Source organism: Quercus lobata, chromosome 6, assembly GCF_001633185.2.
Source record: "Quercus lobata isolate SW786 chromosome 6, ValleyOak3.0 Primary Assembly, whole genome shotgun sequence".
Taxonomy (NCBI): domain Eukaryota; kingdom Viridiplantae; phylum Streptophyta; class Magnoliopsida; order Fagales; family Fagaceae; genus Quercus; species Quercus lobata.
Genome location: NC_044909.1, coordinates 45441501 through 45452710, shown reverse-complemented (window position 1 = coordinate 45452710; position 11210 = coordinate 45441501).

The window sequence follows — 11210 nt, the reverse complement described above, 5'->3', positions numbered from 1 at the left end:
AATATTTTTCAATTTTTAAATAATATTACACGTATTTTTATATATTTTTTTACTCACACGTATTTTAAAAAAATATAAACAACATTATTAAATGGACTTAAGTTTTGTAGGTTCCAGTTAGCTCAACTAGTAAAGTCTTGGATGGTTGTATAAAAAAGTTAGGGTTCAATCTCCACCAATACCAAAAACTGATTAGTATCTTGGTCTGATAATAAAAAGCAATTATCAAAAGCAGACACTATAAATTGAAACTCTCTCAAAAAAAAAATTTGTGTTAGAATTTTAATAATTAAAATCTTATTTGGAAGAAGACACAATTTTAACCATTCAAATAAAACACCATCTAATAAATAAAAAAAACACTAAATCCCCAAATAATTTCAAAACACTCCCAATTTAAATAATTAAACTTTCTTTCTTTCTTTTTTAATGTAAACGAATTCAATCATTCAAGAACAAAGAAAATGAAAATGAAATAGAAATAAAAATAAAAATATATACAAAACTATCTTCTTATTTTTTAGTATATATGATAAATTTTGAATTTATGACATTGGTTTGATTCTGTTTGTTCTTTATGGTCAAGCCATGAAACTATAAGAGTGAGATTCAATTTCAAGCTCATTATTTAAGGATATTCTACCAATTGAATTAATTGGAATTTACTATCCCAAACTTGATTCAGATTTTTTTTTATTTTTTTTTAGAATACTAAATATTTTTAAAACACACACGGGAAAATGAGAGAATGTCTTAAAGAAATTATTCATTAGATTATGATCTAAATGTGTTTTGATACACACAATTCACCAAGACCCTTAAAATTATTCATTAGATGTAGACTTCTCTATCAAATGAATGGATGCACAAATTAATATCAAAATTTCCATTAGTTATCTATTTAATATTTATATTTATTAATAACAAATGGAATTCATTTTATGAGTTATTTTAAATCATTATATTTTAAAGGATATTTTAAATCATTATTGAATGGCCATACCAGATTTTTATTTCTCGACATGCTTAAAATTTATTGTTAGAAAAATTAATTTTGGCCTATTTTCTAAGAATAATTTTGACTTCTTCTCGTTTTAGAGAAACAATTATGGCTTCTCAAATCCTTTAAATCATGTGAGATTCGACTGATCATGGCTTTTGAGTAGAGTTTGTAGTGTGTTTTTATATTAGAACCATTTTCTCTCTACCTTGTGTGTGTATTTGTTTGTGTCCCAAAACAAATGTGAGATTTGAGTGTAAAATATCTTATGAAGTTAACAATCACAAAATATTCCCCCTACCAAATCTATGTTAATCACTATCTTCTAGAAAATCACAATTTGTTTGATGTGCTTTTAGAAAATCAATAACCATCATCGTCTTCTCAATAAATCTTCTATAAAATGATAATTTTTATTTGATTGGATTATATTCCCAAGTTTGCATAGTAATAAACAGAAATCTTATGCCATTTGGTTGTATCACAAGTCTTAATTTATTGGAATGATAAGGAGATGTGATGGAGCTCGGGTTATTTATTTATTTATTTTAAATTCATGCACACCGATTAATTTGAGAATGTCCACTCTTGATGAGATGACTATTTATTATCAGATCAAGAGATCAATCGGTTTTTAGTGTAGGCAGGGATTGAATCCCAGATTTCTTATACAACCATCAAAGACTTTATCAGTTGAACTATCTGGAACTCACATTTTGTTAGGATGTTTAATTGTGTTTTAATATGAATTTTTTTTTTTTTGTGCCTACAATATGGAAGATTTTTGGTTTCAAGCACTTCCAAGTGGTATATCAAGTGGGAGGAGAGGGCATTTGAATTCAAATTTTTCTTATTGGGAGAATAAGATAATAATACTATTGAATTTCAAGACTTTTGATTTTTTTTTTTTTTTTATATGGACTTTTGATTAGTTTTTTGTTTATGATATATGCACTTTCATATATGCTATAACATTTTAATTTTTATGCATACTTGTGTTACATAATAATGACAATCTTCTTACTCAATGCAGCGGTTGGTCTAGGCCTAAAGCTCGATTTGTCCCAAAATTTTTATAAAATGCTCCCAAAGACACCCTATTAAAAAATCACTTAAAATTATATAAAATGTTTGTTGTATGATGATAATTAATATGTTTTGAAAGAAAAGAATGTAAGTGGATTTTGCATTTTTTTTTTCTCCCAAAATATTGGGCCAATAAAAATCCAATCAAATTAAAACACCTAAATTGTTTCACCAAAAGAAAATTGTTATGAGTGTAGTGATTAAGTGGATTAGTTATAATAAATTGTAATTTGTAAAAGAGATTGGGCTTTAAACATTATTAGGGTACTTTTTTTACACCTAATTTTATTTGAGTACCACCTATTTATACCGCTAATAAGTTATTGGGTTTTCTCAAATATTTTTTGCTCTATTATTATGTTAATTACAAATGTTTCATATCTCATCATTTAAATTGGGTTATGATATAAAATATCACAAAAAAGCCCAAAAACTCATATTTTATCCAATTTTATTATCATTATTTAGCTAAGCCCAAAATCGGCCCTATGAACCCAATAAACACATTCTATTATAGTTAAAGCCCAAAAATACTTATGCTTGGCAATAGTTGAAAAGCCCATGATTCAAGTTCATGGCAAAACAATTTTATCAATGGAATTCAAATTCATAATCAAAACCCATGATTTAAACCCATGGCAATTTATTTATCCAAAGCCCAATCTCTCATTGGCAACATCAAAACTCAATTTTCATTGGCAATATTAAAGCCTAGTTCTCACTGGTAATATTTAAAGCCCAATTCATATTAAAGCCCAATTCTCAATGGCAATATCAAAAGCCCAACTTATGTTGGCACTATTAAAAGCCCAAGCTAACGACTTGACACTATTTTATCAAAAGCCCAAGATTATTAATACTTGGCAAAATACTATATCATAGTTATTTCACTTAAAAGTCCAATAATGAACAATACTTTAGATTCTTAAACCTATTACTATAATATTACAAGCTCATGGAATTTATTCTCAAAACCCATGACAATCATCTTATAAAAGCTCATGAAAAGTTATGATTATTAGACCCATGACATTTATTTCATATTATAAACTCATGTTCACTATCTATCTTACATCACAACATTCATAATATTTATTACCAAAACTCATGGTAATTATTCATTCTATATGTCCATTATGATTATCTATAGAGTAACTCATGAGAACATCACATTATTCCATTATAGTGTTTGTTAACATATTTATTTAAAACTCATGGTAAATATTATTCTCAAAAAAAATATCGGAGGACCGAGGTCATTATTCAAAAGGCCCCAAAGAAAATATCATTTACAAAATTATCCATGGCAAAAATTATGAGAAACTATACAAGTTGTTATTTAAAACCCATGAAAATTAATACCCAAAATCTATCATAAATATTTCATAAAAGCTCATGGATTCATTTTATTTCTACTAACAACTAAAACCCACGAGAAGTAAAAAACTCATGGCAAAGCATGTCTTTAATGCCCATTTGGTAGGCCCAAGAATCTCATGAAGTAGGAAATAAGCCCAAGCAAAGAAAGGGCCATGTGACCCAACTAAAAGTATTGAAATGGAGAAGAGTTCGAGCCCAAAAAGGTCCTTAGCAAGAGGCTTGAAAGTGGGCAACCAGCCCTTGTTCATTCCTAACCAAAAAACAACTAGAAACTCCTACAAGAGAACGAAGTCTTTGAGAATGAACTAGGAGCTATCCCGTCAGCTTTCTGCCACCCTCTGCCTGACGTGAACAATGCCCAAGGGCTGTCATATCAGCTGAAGTCTAAAGAGTGATGAAACTCCATCATCTTCCTCAAGATTGCACCTCCAGCGAAAGAGGAGCTAAAACCAAATTATCCAAATTTCAACAAATTGATGCTATAAATGTTAAAAACGCTCAAGACATGATTCATGTACCAAGCCCATGAATCCTAAAGGGGAAAAGTTGGGAACATGTGGTTTGGAGGGCATAATAGGATCTTCAGCGGAATCCCCTGAAGTGGACTTAGAGTTTGACACCTGGCTTGGGGTGTTGAATCTTACTTCTTGGGGGACCAAATCTCAGTTTACAGCATTAGAATTCGTTCTTGATATACGCCATAATCATATTGATTCAGCTCAGCCCCAGAAATCATGGCATTAAATGCAAAGCACTCTAAAATCCCATCATTTCCCAAAAAAGCAAGGCAGCCCCTAAAGTGAATCTCTTGCTTCTAACCAAAAATTCTCAAGAAGCTTAACCTTGATTCATCACCTTTGAGTAGTCATACGTTTTTTGGATTCTTGTCAATTAATGCTTCCCTCAAGCTCCATTATAAAAATATACACACCTCAACTCACAAGGGGGAAGAGGCCTCTCTAAAAATTTCTGTCATTGACTACACTCCGCAGAAATTCAATCCCTATTTGCTTTCTTTAAGCTTCCCTAAGCTCTCTTGAGCTCACTCACAACCTTTCTCAACCTATAGTCACCATAACACCAATAGTCACCACCTTACTTACACCTTCCTACTCCATAAACTTCCCATAACTAACCAAGACAGTCATTCCCTCTGAAACCCTTGGTTTGTTTACTATTTTGCTCGTGGTTTAGCTTTCCTTAAACTCACCACTTATCATCTTCAGCCTACACTCATCTAATCCCAGATATTCTTTTCACCCCTTTACACAACCACAACTCAAAAATGTCCTCCAACTAGACACAAACAGCCTATTACTCACAAAAAACTTCAATCTCAGTATTAATTTTATCCCACTCACTCAAAACAGTCCACATTCACCTCGTTCACGTCTTATAAACACATACCAACCAAAATCTTAGCTTAATACTTGCTGTACTGAGCTGGAGATCTTTCTCTCCCTTCATTCCATCATTTTTTTCCTCTTTTATTTGTAACTATGAAGCCTTTAATCATTGTTTAGTATTATTATGATGAAAGTCATAATGTTTTGGAAATTATCTCTTCCCATGGAACCTTTAATTTTTACTTTTTATTTTACGGTTGAAGGATATAATGTATATGTAACGATTGAACTTTTCCCTCACATTGATGTAATGATGGCTGAAAGTATAATGAACTCCCTTAACCGAGACATGCAAGGACCCCCAGGAGTTAACACATTCCTAAACTTATTTAATCATTGACCATTGGACTGATCTGTTTTTTCTGGACTAAGTGTAATTTTACCCTTACCATTGGAGGACTGATTTGAACTATGATGCTATAAAAAGATTAATAATATAACAAACTAACAACGCTAACGTGTTTATTATGCTTTATTGTTGTCTTCTTGTTAGGGTGTAGCCTCTATCTCTTGCTTCGGCGGACTTACACCACATCGATAGCCTTTGGACTTTATTTCAAGAGCCCATCGTTAAGTTTCGGCTTGGCTACCCCATATTCTATTTGGGAACATCAAAATTTTCCCCTCAACAAACAGATAATAATTGTTAAGGTTATAATTTTATGTAATTGGTTAATCCTTTGACAAAATACATTTTACTTGTGATTGGGTAGATCTAAGTTGGTTTTAATACATCAAGAAACATATTGTTCAAGCATATCAAGTGTTTGTATTAAAGACATGAAAATTGATCCAAGAAACAAATGAAGAAAAACTGTTTCATTAAGTCTCAACAGATACTGCTATCGAGACTAAATGAGAAGCTCGATCTATCGAGAATAACGATTTTTAGTTTTCCATATCTGAAATTCGGCCCAAGTTTATGTATTTGTTTAGGGTTCATTTTCTCATAACTATAGATACATATAAGGCTTACTTTAAGAGCCGTCACACATGGATACAGAGACCAAGAGTTTTATTTCTCTGTGAAAAGCTACTACGTTTGTATGCTATAGGGTTTTGTAACAAAGTGCTTCCTGATTTTCATTATTGATGAAGTGAATAACTTTGCAGCTAACAACATTCATTCAAGTTGCTGGAGTTAGCCACGTACTGGGATTTGTGCAAGAGGGTTAATCACAAATTGGAGATTTGTGCATCAAGGGAAAGAAAACTACTACAAGATTAAGTTCAATTGGGTATTAAAGTAAAGGTTCAACTATAGGTTGATATTTTGGGATAGGCTAGGATGATGGTAAAATTCTTTATACTTGTAACCGCTTGATTATTGATTAGTGAATTCTTGGGAGTGATGATTTTAAAATCACTCGATGAGGTTTTTGCCTTGCGAGAGGTTTTTCTCATTTGTCAACAAATCATCGTGTCAATTTAATTTTCACTGCATTTAGTTTAATTGGTGATTTGTTGGTGCTTTCACGATTTGCATGCAATTTAACCTAATTAATCAACTTGGGTAATTGAATTAATTAATTGAGTTCAAGTTATCTTAACCCTACAATAATATAGAAAGTTAAATAAATATCATTTACAATATCATGAACACTTTTGTTTTGTTTTGTTTTTTTGGCTAATACTTCGAGCACAATCTTATATTGGAGTTTTGTATATCTGAGAACGAATTTTTAAGTACATTTATATTTATAATATAATGAATTTGAGAAAGGCTAAATTACTAAATTACTTTGTACAAGCGTCCAATTCTATTATAGATTGGGTAGTGTTTATTATACACACCCATTCTACACATTCTTAAAATGCACATAAATCATGACTTTAAGAGTGTGAAGTCACAAATTTTTGTGCATTTTATGAGTGTGTAAGAAACTAAGAATGTGTAGAATAGTGTGTTTACTAGTATTTTTCCAAATTTTAAAGCATCGTATTGAATTCTTCACAAAACTGAACTTAACTAAGCGTACCTTTTTTCTTAATTTTTTTTTTTTGGGGGGGGGGGTCCTTTTTTTGTAAAAGAGTGAAGCAACTGAAGAGGATGTTGGTTCTACCTGTAATTGGACATGTTATGTTTACCTGTTTGGTAGAGGAGTTTGAGTAATGTTGTTTATATTTTTTTGATATACATGTGGATAAAAAAGTGTATGAAAATACGTGTAATGTTATTTAAAAACTGAAAACATGTGTTTGAGTATGCTTACCAAACAGGCCGACACTGGCACTGTGACACAAACAATCATCTTATTAATTACTATGACACAAATCCTCCTATTGTTTCACCTATTAACATAAAACCAGATGTTTATAATAAAAAATTATGCAACTTGTAGGTAACAAATGCTATTTTCTTTGCTAAGAGGTTAGGTGCTTATGCTTGGCTGAGAGAACCGTGGGCATAGGACTTTACTTTGATAAATGAGGAATTTTGTCAAAATGCCTGGCCAACTCTAGACTACTAGGGTCAGTTTGAAGATCATTTCTTAAATCACCTGTACAACTACAGTACAAGCTTTGCCATAATCAATTGTCTAATGCAATTTCTCTGGAAGAAAATTCTGGAATGGGCACGTTGCCTAGCAATGTGACCAGTGTAGCATAATTGGCTGAATCATATGTAGCCAATTAGAAACTTGTGGTGAATAGACCTGCAAAAGTATGAAATAATGACTCATTGTTGCTGCCAAAATTAACTATAATCTCTTTGTCATTGAATTTAATAGTGTCACTGAAATGTAGTTTAGCAATATTGCTTTTATCGTGCGACTCATACGCACTACTATCTTTCCATCACACACACCCACGTGAACCCCCCTAGGAGAGTACAAGGTATCTGTTTCTTTGAGCATTGCATGTTATTAAAATGCCTTTATTTTATTCATGAAAGGGTAAAAAGGGAGAATAAAATATCAACATTGATACTCGTACTAAGAAAACATTATCAAAACCTTTTGGTGGTTCATGATCAAGGTCCTTCCCAAAAAAAAAAAAAAAAAAAAAAGAGGTAAAAAACTTACATTGTCCCAGAGTAGTGTCCGTCCTTTTTGTGAGAGGCGAGGGATGATAATGGGATGGGACAGGTCTGAAAGATGGGGTCTTCGCCTCTACCCCGCACGGTTTTTTCTCACTTCATCTCCGTCCCACATGACGTGGAAAATTTTCTTACCCCATCCCCGTCCCTTGGGACCCCGTGCCATCTTGTAAAACTCTACTTGTTAATCTGCCCACAACTATTGCAATTGTTTTTAATAAAACCTATTTCGTTAATAAAAATATACTTGAAATTAAAAATAAATTTATCAAATCAAATCAAACTAATTTTTAGCAAAAATTGAATAATATTATTAAAGTGTTTAATAAGACAATATCGCAACAAAAACAAAAATCTCATAATACAAAACCAATGATTCAATAGTATATAAATTTATTTATAACAAAGACGAAAGAAAATGTTAAAATTGGTACCTTATTTTCAACTTTGTTAGAAAAAAAAAATGGTAGAAATCCTTGTTGGGTAGAATAAAATAAGCTGATGATATGTTTGTTTAAATAGTATGGTTTTAAGGTATGAAAATTTTACAATTTAACTCTTATTAATGTGGGGCGAGGCGGGTGGGTTGGGTCTAAAAAGTCTAAACCCATCCCATCCCGCCCCGTGGTGCGGGGCTAAAATCTTGCCTCATCCTTACCCCATCACCTTTGTGGGGTAGGAAAAACTTGCTTGGGGCGAAATGGGGAGGGGCAGGTCAAGTGGGTTGAGGCAAAATTGCAATCCTAAGCCTAGAGCACTACTCTAGCCTCCAAGACCATGTAAGAATTGCCCCCTTCCAAGGACTTGTGCACACGCCACCATTTACTCACAACTCTTGAGCTAGTTGCTTATGGAAAACCATGTAAATTTGACTTTAGAAAATCAAAGAAAGATAATTATTTACCGAAAAAAGCTAATCACGAGATCAGAAATATGCATATTTGAGTATTAAATTCAAGTTCACTCTTGGAACCAAATGCCTTGTAGCAATGAAGTCAATTGCATAATCATAACAAGCTTGACCCTTTGTGCTTTGGCCAGATGAATGCACCTATATATTCCTCTCAAATCGCTGTTCTGGTTGAGGTGTAAAGTGAAAATTTCCGGAGTACTACATGACTCTGAATCACTAATTTCCTATATTATTGATACGATATTTTAACATGATTGATAAGTATAGAGAAGAATTTGAACCATTCAATCGTGAGGATTTTCTGGCTGGTGTCCTCGGCGCATTGCGTGGTTAACTGGAAACCTTTTCTATTGGATGTTTTGTCAACCATGATTGACATTCTAGATGTTATTCAAGTTTTCTTAACCATTCCATTTTTTTGTCTCTGCTGTTGATCTTTAGTCACCACCACGAGGTTTAATTGACGAAGACACTGGCTTCAAACAAAGACATGCACATAAGGTCCCAAACACAAAATTTAGATAACTTTTAACTAAATTGACGAAGACACTGGTTTGCATTTTTTAACTTGACATCTTACTATCTCTTCAAAGTTACCATAATTTTTGAGTGAGTTTTTGATCTATTGGCATGTCACTTCTCTCCCTAGTCCTAGGTTGATATCTGGCTTATTTAAAAAGGAAAAGAAGATCAACATTATCCCTTCTCATGTTAATTTTGGGTTGAGTGGATACTTCATTCCCATCTCTGTTGAAGTGAGAAAAAAAAAAAAAATTTGAGTGGACAGTGATCGAATGGTTGATATATAGGTTCACATTAGACAACACGTCTGACCCGGCAAACTAGTTCATGAAAGGAACAGGAGAGGGGACCAATAAAAGAAAGAAAGAAATGGGTAATTGTCAGATAGTTGGAAACTTGGAATTTATTATATATCCCTGATGGACTTTTTCTAAATTGTTATCTTTTGAAAATACTTCAGCAAGAAGGGAAAAAAAAGGGTTCCCTTTTGCTGATCGGGGACTTTATCACGTAGAGGAAAAGCGAAAAAAAGGTAATCATGTTTGTCCATGATCACTCAAATGCACATATCCTACTACCACATTGGTATTCTTTTAGCATCCAACGGAATTGTAATAAAATAAAATGCTGTGTTCTCAATTTTATCCATTATTATTCATTAAATTAGGCACATAGTTAGCATTCTTCTTTTTTAGAAAATGAAAATATTAACAGATATCCTAAAAACATTAGTTAAAAAAAAAATTATAAGAAAAGAAAAAAGTAATTAATTTTTTTAACAATTTTTTATATTTATTATAAAATTGGTATTAAACTTTTCTTTAAATGATTTATTAACAAATACTTTAAAGGCATTCATTAACAGGGTCCTTTAAAAAAACACCATTGTTTTTAAGGGTCTTTATTATTCTTTTTCTTCAGCCATAAAGTTCTTCTATTTTGGTGTCTTAAACATTGCTTGCTGGGATTTAATCTGCTTCCCATTCCTGTGTTCTATGAACTTTTTTATTTTTTGCATGGACATGCATTTAGCTGTCCCAGGTGAATGACGTAGGCTTCTAGACCTTTACTACTCTTTTGGTGAAGACTGATGAGTAATTTTATGACTACAAATTCTTTCATAATTTTTTTGTCACAACTCTGATATGACAAATTATGAGTAGTTAATCATCTTTTACATATGAGCTTATTATTTTTTCTTTACCAATCATACTTTGTCACGTCACAACTGTAACAAGAAGTTGTGAAAAATTTTGTGGTCCTAAAATTTTTCCTTGGGTCAACAATTATTGCCAGTTGCCAGCATTTTGTGAGCCTCCATTGTCATTGCCCCGGTACCTTTCATGGTTAGCCCTTGCTGGCTTGCATGAGCTTGTAAGTTCTCTCCTTTGTGTGATATAGACATGTTGAGCTTGTTCAATAACTTGGATCATTTTCTCCATCATCTAATGCATTTGTTGGTACCACCGGGCCTTATGCCTAAGTGGTACCCGGGCCTTGTAGCCTTGTTAAGCTCGGGGGTTCGATCCCCCTTAATAAATTACCCAGCAAAAAAATAAATAATGCATTTGTTGGTGACAATAGAGGAGGAAGTCAACCAGGGCCGGCTGAATCAGAGATGCAATTGATACAATCGTCAAAGGCTCCAAATAAAAAAAGGCCCCCATTTGTAAATAAAAAAAAATTATAAATATAATATTTATCTATATATTTTAATTACAAAAAAAAAAGTACTTTTATTGGTAAATAAAATGCATTAAAAATGCCACATTGTATCATAAAATGTAAAATACTACACAATAGTCGTGCACAGTACAGAATACTGCACATAACATGATAGGACAAGACTGCACAGTATTAAAT